The 12,058-nt window shown below is 46.5% G+C and overlaps 1 protein-coding gene across 11 annotated transcripts in view; it reads right to left on the minus strand.

The window, feature by feature from the left end:
• LOC143269704 (uncharacterized) overlaps positions 1 to 12,058 on the minus strand; it is a 211,189-nt gene that overhangs the window by 164,027 nt on the left and 35,104 nt on the right. For 10 of the 11 annotated variants that reach the window (XR_013046287.1, XR_013046288.1, XR_013046281.1 and 7 more), the window contains exon 1: positions 5,526 to 5,694. The exons of the other annotated variant lie outside the window; for it this stretch is intronic. The gene's annotated coding sequence lies outside the window, so the exon portion shown is untranslated. Of the gene's footprint in view, positions 1 to 5,525; positions 5,695 to 12,058 lie in introns of those variants that run through there. 11 annotated transcript variants of the gene reach the window in all.

Genomic DNA, 12,058 nt, shown 5'->3' on the forward strand with positions numbered 1-12,058 from the left:
AAAAGAACATGGACCATGTGAGGACGTAGGCGTGAAAGACAGGTATGGTGCGCATAAGCACAGGAGAAACAAGCTCAGAAGGAAAATGATCATGAAGAGCCATTGCCTTCCCAAACACCCTGACAGGGACAGATCCAGAGGAAGATAGGCAGGGTGGCGAATCCACTGTGAAGTCCCATCACAGGCCCTTGACTGTGGGAAGTAGTAGTAGCAGCAGCAGCAGCAGCAGCAGCAGCAGCAGCAGCAGCAGATGTGTGTTTCTATGAAATGGACACTGTGAGAAATTGCCAGGCCTTTAGATGGTCACATGGCAAGGAAGAAATGTCATCTGTCAAGGTGACCAAGTAGGCCATGAACTCCTTGCTGTGGACCTCATTCTCTGCAAGAAACCCAGCAGTGGGTACCTGCCCCGTCTCCTGAGGTACTTGCGAAGCTTCAAGGTTCCCAGGGACCTTTTCCAAAAATGCACCATCAGAAACTTTTAGCCATCACTTGGTTTTCTGAAGATTTCTTTGTGGAGATGGTAGCCCAGCCTGGCCAAATTTATGCCTCAAGCCCCTTGAATGTCAGAATTACATTTGGGTGCAACCAAGCTGGCTTTGGGCTGGCAGTGGCACAACCTATCTTGGTCCCAAGCAGTACCCCAGCGCCCACAACTGGCAACTGAGCTCTGCCAAGAATAGCTCTGCTCCTGGCAGCACCACATCCACCACTAAACCTGCTCCTCTCCTACACAGGCTCACCCAGGAGCCAGTTTCCTGACAGTTCCGGAAAATGGCCCTGCCCAGATTCACACGCTGCCTTCCCTGTATCCCCTGGAGCATCCCTGGTTCCCGTCAACACTGGCAGCTGTGAGCCAGTCCTAAGGCTCAAGGTCAAAGTTGGTGTTCACAGGGTTTGATGTCACCCATCTCTTGGCAGAACAGTATTATTCCTGAGGCTCACCACACCCAGGTAATACAAGCTCATGGAGGGCAAGACGGCACAGGCAAGCAGAGGAAGAAAAAGCAATCTCCTTCAGGACTTGTGACTCAGGTTGTCTACTTGTAAGGACAAAGAAGCAAAGGATTGCAAGGGCCTTTGGGTACCAGGCATTTCAAGCATGAGAACCTCACTCTCTCATCTTTGACCTAGATGATATCACCCTCATTTGACAGACAAGGAAATTGATGTTACAACTGGTTAATTGAATAGCAAACTCCAGAGTCAACTCCAGATGACAAAAAGGCCAAATCTCATTTTTGCACTGATTCTTCCACACAGCATTGCCCTGTCCCTGCTCAATATGAAGACAGAATATTTAGACATCAGATGGACCAGTGTGGGTCCTGGTGGGATACAGACCTGTGCAGAGCATGCAGGAGATCTGGGGTGCGTCTCTCTGTGGGAACCATACAGCTTCTTAAGTACAACTGCCTGTTAGATTCCCGATTATTCAGGGGAAGTGGTGCAAACTAGCAAGGAGACGAGCAAGCTCAAAAGCATACCAGAGTTCACATTCCACTTCTGTTACCTTGTGACCATGAGCAAGTTATTTCACCCTTATGCCCTTCCCCAATCCAGAGTCAGAACTGAAATAAGCACTTAGAAGATGCTTCGGCTAAAAAGCCTTGACAGCTCACTTGGGTCCACAAACTAGCCCCAGGATAACAGCCTAGCATCCTTGCTTCATTTTGGGTCTGTCCATCTCCTCCACTGTGGGTCATCTGCTTACTGTAGCCCATAGATGTGTCTGCAGTTCAAGGAGTATGTCTAACCAATCTCATCCTCCTTCAAGGTTAACGGGACAGACAGAGGTCATTGTCTGAAACCCGCTGTTATATTAGATCCCAAGAACAGTAAAACCAGATGACAGCAATTATCCATGATGCCAAGGCTGCACACTGAAGCAGAAGTGATCATCTTCCTTAAGAAACAGGTTGACCCAGCAATGACATCAGTAAGGCCTTCCCATGGACCACCTTACAGAACTGGAGCGAGACAATGACCAAATACACCATCCTTTGACCAGGATTGCTTAATAGTATGGCCCTCTTGCCCCTTGCTCCAATATTTCCTCTATTCAAATCTGAAGCTTATGTCAGTGTCCCAGCAGACAGTCTTGGGGGGGATGGTTTACTGGAACCCTTTATTTGTTCTTTTCAGGGTGGCCACACTAATAAATGTGCTCTCTCTACTTTGGCACCATTGCTCATCTCTTTAAACAGTGGATTGGGGGCTAATCGCCAAACATAGCCTACTGGGGCTGCCTCTAAATGTAGATATATGCAAAGGCCCAGGAGGCTTTTGCCCTGAAAACTCCAGTTAGAGTGCCACTCTGCCTGGCATGAAGTGGAAGAACCAGAGAACATCCAGCCCCCAGTCCTTTTTCTGTCCAACAAGGAAAGAACCCTACTCACAACTGTTTTGTCTTCTAAGGACACAGTGGTGAAGCCAGGGCACTGACTGGTCAATTAGTCCAACATGAGTAAATCTACCACAGAAATAGGGGGAAATCGTCCATCTCTCATTTAAATGTGTCATTACAGGGTAGCGCTTGGTGGGTAAAGGTGCTTGCTACTGTGAGAAATGTTTCTTCTATCAACAGAGATCCATCTTCCCTGAAATTCCTCCATCCCCTTCACACTGATTAGCCAATTCATCAGATTGTGAAGTTGAGTTTCCACCAATAGGATGAGAAATAATTACCACCTGTATTAGGGATAAAAGACAAAGGCCATTTTGGCCGTGCGTGTTCACTGGCCCAGTTTGGGTTCTGGTGCATTCTTTTTACAAAAAGAAATTGCCTTGCAGAGTTACTTTCACTTTGTTAATAGATTCCTTCACACAACACTGAGAATTATTTTCCAGCTGCCAAGCTTGGCCAACAACCTGAGTTCAATCCCTGGAATCCACATGGTGGAAGCAAAGAACCAATTCCTGAAAGTTGTCCTCTGATTTCCACATACGCAGTATGGCATAAACACATGCGCGCGAACACACACACACACACACACACACACACACACACACACACACACACACACACACACAAATAAAATGAGTAATAGAAAATATTTTTTAAAGTGTCACTAAAAATGAATCTCCTGGAAAGGACTTAGGCTTTAGTACCGGCACTAGCCAACAGAGGTGACCTTACCAAAGCCACATAAGCAGAGGGATACTTCTAGAACCCAAGTCCTAGAGGCATCTCCTAAGCTAGCACCACCATGCAACCAAACTTCTTTCTACTAAAGGTAAGCCAGGGACCCCATCTCCAGTGCTAACCAGACAGATACAGCAACCATAAGGGGTCCTCTCTGCAAATCCCTAGTGGTTCCCTGCCCCCAACAGCTAGCTGGAACCCTCCCCTACCAGAGACAAGCTTGGGGTTCCGAACACAGGCTCAACCCACGGAGAGTCCAGGACTCCTAATGACATTTCCACCTGAATAGTTGGCTTCGTGCCCTACAAGACAGCTGCCATAAGACTCCAGCAACCAGCCGGAGGGGGAAAGCGCTAAACTGAGTCAGACAAGTCTGAGCATCAAATCCTAGACTTTCCGATACCTTCTGCTTCTGATTCTGCTCTGAAACAGTATCATCTCCTACTCGACCCCACTTCAACCACCAAATACGTATAAAGACAATGGGATGAAACAGGCTATAAGATACCAATACACAAGAATGCTTGCATTTGCCCCCCACCCCCACCCCTACCCCCCAGATAACAGGACTGAGTTCTCAAGGTAGATTCTGGATGCTCCCAAAATACGCAAGAGACAGGAAAGTTGGCTGATCTCCCTGGGGCCCCGCCCAGGGCCCCAGGAATCTGCCCTGCTTCACTCCTGCCCCAACTTGCTTAATCACTGCCCTGGCTCTGTGCCTGTCACCCAGCTGCTGACTTGATTTGAACTTTTGGATTCTGAGTCCTAGCTGGCAGCCCAAGGTGGAGGTGTGTATCACTCACTCCCTAGCCCACAGGCATAGGCCTGGAAAGGGATTAGGGTAGAAGAGTCCCCAAAGATGGCAGAGAGGGTCAAATGCCAATCTGGACAACATTTAAATGCCCCAAGAATGAGGAAAGCCTATCTAGGTCCCACAAAGGGCTCACTGTTGAGTAGTCAGCTGAACTGAGTGTGACTCAGGCGATGACTCAGCAGCCCACTAGAAGGGCATGTAGGCAGGCTCTTCAGCTGGTTCTAGAAGCAGGGGTCCTGCGCCAAGCTACCAGCACAACTCAGTCCAGAGGAATGTCCTCCCCTGCCTAACTTGCCCACTGCCTGTGATTCATACACCTGGCATCCCAGCAGCGCTATATGATGGACCTTGTCACTGGGCCAGGGCAAATAGGCAGGGGCAACAAGAGCCCCACTTGCTGCCTGGGATGAGGTCATTGTGGAGGGCGAGAAAGGAAGCAGGAGCCAGGACCCGGGAAGGGGTGGGGATGGCCAGGAAGTCAGCAAGCCTGCTTGCCAGGCTACAGCCAGCTGGTTTCTGGAACTAGGGAGAGAAGAGCCAGTCACAGAACAGGAAACAAAGGGGCAAAATAGAGGGCACAATGAAAGCCTCAGTATAAACTATTCTGAATGATGTGCAGAGACACAAAGAGCATCTTGCATCTCCTCCACCCCCACCTCCCACGTTTCCTTCTTTCTTTATCCCTCTCTTTATTTATTAGAACTCATCTTTGATCACTTCCCCCAGCAAATGCACCCTAACAGAAAGCTTCTGCCACAACCAGCCTGAGCCAAGACACCCCCTAGAAATACTATGGACTCCTCCGCTACAGGCCCTTCAGTCAATCTGCCCCTCCAGCAGAGCCTCCTCTAGCCTATCCCTTCTCTATGGGACCTCTGAGGCTCCTGCTGCATCTCTTCCACACAGGCTACCAGGAGAAGCCTGAGAAACTGCCTTTCTTTCCCAGCAACCTCTAGGTCGGCAAAATCAAAGAGGCTTGGCTAGGTAAGCTGGACACTGTGCTCCGTGTCGGAGAAGGGAGGGCCAAGCCCCGCATGGGATAACCATTAAAGAGCATCCAGGTCATTCACTTAAGGATGGGCATGATGACACACACCTTTGATCCCAGCACTCGGGAGGCAGAGACAGGAGGACAGAGTTAGAGGCTAGCCTGGACTACATAGCAAGTTCGAGGATAGCCAGGACTATGTAGAGAGATGCTATCTTGAAAAAGAAATTAATGAAAAAAAGAATACTCATTTATACGTGGCCAGAACTAGAGAAACAGTGGGTATCCAGCTATGTTGTGCCGGCAGAGAGGACCTTCTTGATAGTAAGGAATGGCAATCACCATCAGCTCAATTTCCTCAGCCTTGTTTTGGCACTCAGGGCTTTACCTCCCTTAATCCTGGTGGCAGTCTTGCTGAGAGGCTACAAAGAATACCATGTGACTGTTACATATTAACTCATACAAGACCTCAACCCCATGAAATAGACACAGAGAGCTGAGCAGAGGACCAGAGAGGTTAATTACACTCAACAAAGATTCAAACCTCACCAGGTTATTAGTCACATCCATGTACTAACCTCTACACCACACTTCCCATTTGCTTCGAGCCTTCCAAAGCAGAGAGATGAAACTCTGACCATCCTTTGAGACTCCAGCTTCTCAAACTGTGATAGATCGTAGAACTAAATATGAGGATGCAAAATGGTTGGCAAAAGTAAAAGGGTTTTGAAATGTACGAGAGTCAACACTTACTTCCAAACAAAAGCAGGAAGAAGCCGAGCTGCTTCTGGCAGGCTCACCCACGGTGCATCACATGATTCCACTGCAGCCTGAACACACTTGCACTTTGGCCCACACATTCTGTCGTTCCATTCAGCATCAATGAACATGCCTGAAGTACTCGACCTCAGACTCGAGACAACGGTGTGTTATAAAGAACTGTGTTTTACTGAACATACGAAGTTTTCCATTCTTTTAGAAACATGACAGTTAAAATATGGGAAAGGGACGATTTTTTTTTTGTATCATCAGTCATCAACATAAAAGTATCAAATTCATGTATCTTTCCATGTTGTGGGTTAAAATATATAGTTTTGAAAACTGCTACTTGAGTTGCAGCCTTGGTTGCTTTTTTTTTTTTTAACAATACATTTTGATCATATTTTCCCCTCCCTCAAGTCCTCCTAGATTACCCCTTAGCCCCGCCCCCGCCACACACACTCACATACACTTTGAAGGAATTACAAGTTTAGGCTGACCATAAGATGTGATTTCCAGCAACTTCTACATTGGCTTTTAAAATACTTTTACCAGCTGAGCGGTGGTGGCTGACACTTTTAATCCTAGCACGCATGCTTTTAATCCTTGCAGAAGCAGGTGAATCTCTGAGTGTGAGGCCAGCCTGGTCTACAGAGTGAGTTTCAGGACAGCCAGGGCTACACAAAGAAACCCTGTCTTGAAAATAGATAGATAGACGCCTTTAATCCCAGCACTCGGGAGGCAGAGCCAGGCGGATCTCTGTGAGTTCAAGGCCAGCCTGGACAACCAAGTGAGTTCCAGGAGAGGCGCAAAGCTACACAGAGAAACCCTGTCTTGAAACCACCCCCCAAAAAAAGAATAGATAGACAGATAGATAGATAGATAGACAGACAGACAGATATTTTATCATTTTCTGCTTATTTATATGTAGCAGCATTAATAATTATGAAATCAAAGTGTTAACCACATCTACAAAACATTAAAGATGCTGTGTCCTGAAGGATCAAACATATAGCTACAATACTTTATGTAAAGATAAACAAGTACATCCTATGAAAATTTCAACTTTAATATATGATAAAATCATAAGCATACCGAAGAATTACTTTAAAATTAATTTCTTTATGCCTATCAATAAATCTTTGCTTTATATGCTTCTTTTGCTACCTGTATATCTGGGGTTGCATGAAAATTTCCTTGACAATAGTTGGCAACATAACTCAGTATGTAAAGGCACTTGCCATAGAGGCCAAAGACATCAAAATCCACATGGCAGACAGAGAGAAGCAATTCCCCAAAGTGGTACTCTTCCCTGGCATTCACTCCTACACATAAATACAAAATTAAACAAATAAATAGTAAGTAAATAAATTTTAAATGAATCTAAGGGAGAAAATACCCACAGACATCTTGTGTTGTATAAAGCCATGCATACTCTAATTTTGTGCTCTGAAAACCACCACGTGCTTCACAGAAATCAAATAAAGTATCTCATTCTTAGGGGCTGGAGAGATGGCTCAATGATGAAGACCAGAGTTCCGTTCCCAGCATCCATATGTGGCAGCTCACAACTGCCTTTAATTTCAGTTCCAGTAGATCTGATATCCCCGTCCTGGCTTCCCAAGGCCCTGCCTGCATCTGCACATACACATAAATAAAAATTTTAAAACAATAATAAATATTGAAAATGCGTTTCATTCTTACTATCTGCAAAGATAAATCCAAGCACAAACACACCTGTGTTCCTTGCTACTGAGGAGGCTGAGGCAAGAGTATCACTTGAGATCTTAAGTTCTAAACAGGCACCATAGAGAGATCCCATCACAAAACCAAACCCAGGAAGTCTCTGCAAAGCTCATGATTCTCAGGTCCATGCAATTGCTGTGTATTCACGTCAAACCACAGAGCTCTGTAACTTATATAATATCAGTTGTTTCTATTATTTATTTCTTTATTTACTCTTTTGTTGGTTTTTCGAGACAGGGTTTCTCTGCATAGCCTTGGCTATCCTGGAACTCGCTCTGTAGGCCAGGCTAGCCTCAAACCCAGGGACCCGCCTGCCTCTGTCTCCCAGTGCTGGGATTAAAAGCATGTACCACCATGCTCAGCTAAAATTTATTTATTTATTTATTTATTTATTTATTTATTTATTTATTTATTCATTTATTTATTTATTCATTTATTTGTCAGATTTGTGTGAGTGTTTTGCCTGGTACCTATGGAGGCCAAAAGAGGAACTAGATTCCCCTAGAGTTCCAGAGGGTTTTCAGCCACCATGTGGGTGCTCAGTTCCTTTCATCATCAGGAATTGTGTCTAGTGCCCCTGAACCATGGACAGTGGCATCATCACCAAAAGCACAAAGCAGACAAGCAAAGAGCGAAGCTTTCTGATGTCGTACTAGGAAAGCCACAGAGATGCCAAGGTTTCCTTACCGTTCCTGTTTTTATAAGCCTGACCCTTGCTTGGGTAGTGGCTTTTAAAGCCAGCTGGACTCTAGCTCTAACCTTGTTTCCAAGCTGCAGTCCTGCACAGCCCTTGCTCAGGTGGTACCCACTCAGGGGGACTGTATCACCCTCTATACATGCACAATCTTCCTTCTTCCTGAGTCCCTGTTTCTTCTTCCAGCCCCTTTCACCTCAATGGCAGAGCCAGTATAATGGCAGCTGACAGGGGACTAGAAGCTTCTGAGGGATCCAGCCTTTATCTGATTACAAACCAGTTCTTCCACCTGCTGGGAACACCTTGTTCTGAAGGCAGCTGGCTGCAAGTTCCATTTCTTCCTTAATAACAGCAAGCCTGAAAGACTGGGGGAAAGGGGGCAGGCAGTTCTTCCTACCCTGTTCACAAATGCCCCTGTCCACTCTGCAGATCCTGGATAGAGAAAGGTCCTCAGGGGTTTGAGGGGAAAAAAAGAAACATGGATGCACATTTTGCATGGCACTGCCAAAGATCAGCCGACTCAGCAGTCACTAACACCTGCTCTTTCAAATGCCCTATTCCTGTTTTTCATTCTCTTACCAAATAGACACTGTCTCCTCTACTCAGCTCTGACCTCAGCTGCCACCATCAAGGAATAAGACTCTCTGTCATCCTCTTCCCAGTAGCTTCTCCTCACATACCAGGACCCCTGGGATCTGTCCTATAGCCCATGCCCACACCTATACCCTGGGTGACAACTTTATTGTCCCCAGGCCTGACATTCTCTCCCCTTCTGCATCCAAAGGCCCTTCCCACACTGCTGTAACCACTGGGCAACTGCTCCCATTCCTTTTACTACAGTCCTAGGTGGGGCATTCATCGGGCCAGTTGTGAAGAGTGTTGGCCCAGCATTTTTATTTATTTTTTTATTAGTGATTATATGTCTATGTTCATGCATGGGGGGGGGTGCATCTGTGCCACAGCATTTGAGTAGCGGTTAGAGGATGACTCTGTGGAGTTAATTCTTTCCTTCTGTCTTCATGTAGACTCAGAGATGGACCTCAGACCACCGCACATGTGAGGCAAGAGCCTGTGCCCACTGAGTCATCTTGCTGGTACAGGCCACGCATTTTGTAGGTGTGCTCCTCACGGAATCTGTTTAAGCTGTCCTATTAGTTCATCCTCTTGGCATGCTGTGACAAGCAAGGGCTGCACATGCTCTGTGATTGTCTTTCCACAAACCCTATCCCCACATGAAGCCTCTGACATCCCCATAACCATAGACCTAGGTTACAAAGACCGTCACTTACACAGACTTCCTAGTGGCTAAGGAGTTTAGACAAATGTATGTCTGTCCATTCCCCTTTCAACTCAGGCAAACGCTGGTGTGCTTTTGAACTTTGCTTTAATCTCAACAATCTATCCCTGCATCTGCCTGTGCGTGCTCACAGTGATTCCTCTTTCTTCCCACATCTAGCCAGCTGCACCATGTGTCATCATTTGCCGAATCGATCTTCCATTCACAAAATTGCTCCCAATCTTTTGCTGCTATAAAAATGTAACTATGAGTCACCTTGGGCACAGTTCATTTTGTACAGATATCTACCGGTACATCTGCCGGGGAAATAGCTCAGTCTACCAGCGGGAAATTAGAAGAACAAGGGGTGCACGCTTCTGTAGTGTGGACAGAAAAAAAAAACAAAAAACAAAAAACCAAAGCACCATGTCTTAGAGCCAGCTCGCATGCCCTCAACAAGGTATGCATCAGAGAGAGGTTCTACTATGCCATGGCTTGCAAGAGTCCATTATTGGCTTGTGCACAGTGTAGTCTTAGTGGGAAAAAAAGTCATTTCAATTTGTATTTCTCTGGGTAGAAGCATCTTAGGTTTTAAGGATCACTTGGGACCACCCCCCTTTTCTATTTAGACAGAGTTTCACTGTTTAACAGTCCTAGCTCTCCTGGAACTTGCTTTGTAGACCAGGCTGGCCTCCAACTCACAGAGCTCCGCCTGTCTCCACCTCCCAAATGCAGAGATTAAAGGCCTGCACCACCACATCCTGTGGGACCCTTCTCTTAAACTCTAAGAGCTGCAGTGTCCCTGGCTCGGGCCGGTCCTGCCTACCTACAGCCAGCATGGCCAGCCACAGCCCTGCCTCATCTCCTAGCATTCCACACTATTTTAAGGCTCTCAGAACTCTGCAGGATTCACTGCTCACAGGGGACAGTGAATGTTTTCCACTTGAATGAAGATATAAATGGTAGAACTCAAAACACGGCATTACAATGGGGTCTGATTATCAAGCCTTCCAGAATATCCTCTCTGGAGACAGACAGCTCTTTTCTCCTTCCTGCCAGTTACAGGCTGGCAGGGACATATATGGAGGCCAGGCAGAGGCTCATCTAGGCAGTTGGCCTGAAATAGCCCTTTCCTCCAAAGTGAGATCTCTTGGACAGGCCCCAGTTCCCATGCCACAGAATGGAGGGCAACAACAGAGTCCCAGCCAACACCCAGTCATTCATCCTCTTGAAGGTGATCCATGACATTTAAATGGGTTCCCCTCCACATTCAGCCCAAGGTCATATGTAAAGTGACCCTCTTCTTTCTGGCTCATCTTGGCCCCTCCCACCATCCTGTTTACTCCTCTGCAGCCCAGGAACCCTAACAGTGGTTCTCAACCTGTGGGTCACAACCCATTTGGGATTGGACTTGACCCTTTCACAGGGGTCACGTATCAGATATCCTGCGTATCAGATATTTACATTATGAATCATCACAGTAGCACAATTACAGTTATGAAGTAACAATGAAAATAATTTGGGGGGGTCACCACAACATGAGGGACTGTATTAAGGGGCTGCAGCGTTGGGAAGGTTGAGAACCACTGCGTCTTGGCCATCCTCTCCAAATGCCATTCACTGTCTTTGAAACCAGGAGGAATGCAGGTAGGGCCTGCATCTGGGCTCTGGTGTGCCAGGAGGCACCAGCAGGCGGTCACAGAACAAAGAGGGATTTTGGGGGGCTCCCTCCATGTGACAGTGGCTGGCTTATCCTCATTTCAACTCCCCCAAACAGTCCTTCCTCCCCAGTTCTAACTACACTATCCCCTATCCTGTCTCCACTACTAAAGCTTCATCTATCATCAACTGCTCCTAATTGATCCCTGAGCACCATGACTAATTCACAGCCTTATGACTGATCTGGGCATTTCCTTGGGCTTTCTACCAGACTCACTATCTAGGTTTGAATCCCAGATCTGTCTTTCATTAACTGGGCCACCTCAGGCCAAGTTACTCAACCTCTCTGAGCTTTTTTTTTTTTTTTTTTAATTTATTTTTATTTTTTTTTATCTGCAGAATGGAATAATAATATTTAGAATAGAACATAGCTAGAGGGATAAAATGACTTAGCTGACAGAAAGCAGAACCTAGCATGTGATACAGGGAAAGCAGAAAGTAGAAGCTACCTTTGTCGCTGTCGCTGGGGTAACAATGTGGCATGTGGTATCAGCTGGGCCAATCACTTTACCTCTCAACAGTCCCCAGTGACAGGCCCCTTGCTCATGAGCAGAATCAGGGTGCTGCCAGCCTTCTCAGCCTCCCCAGACAAGTGCTTTGGAAAAGGCAACCAGAGTTTGCACAAAATTTGTGAGGAACACATGTGCATGCATTATGTATCCACATAAACAGTCATAGCCCTTTAGGACCACATCTCGTATTCACAACCCTGCACAAAACAAAGCCAGGAAGGCTCATGGCGGGTCAGGAATGGATGCTAGGACACAGTGGGAGTCCCAGCCATGACCTGTGACAAGATCTTCCTCTGGCCAGTTTCAGCCTCCCACCTCAGGATCAGTCCAGAAAAGATGAGCAGTAATGAACGGAAGCCAGGTGAAGATTTATAATTCCAGCATTTGGCAGGAGGCAAGAGACTC

Source organism: Peromyscus maniculatus, chromosome 20 (genome assembly GCF_049852395.1).
Source record: "Peromyscus maniculatus bairdii isolate BWxNUB_F1_BW_parent chromosome 20, HU_Pman_BW_mat_3.1, whole genome shotgun sequence".
In the NCBI taxonomy this organism is placed as follows: domain Eukaryota; kingdom Metazoa; phylum Chordata; class Mammalia; order Rodentia; family Cricetidae; genus Peromyscus; species Peromyscus maniculatus.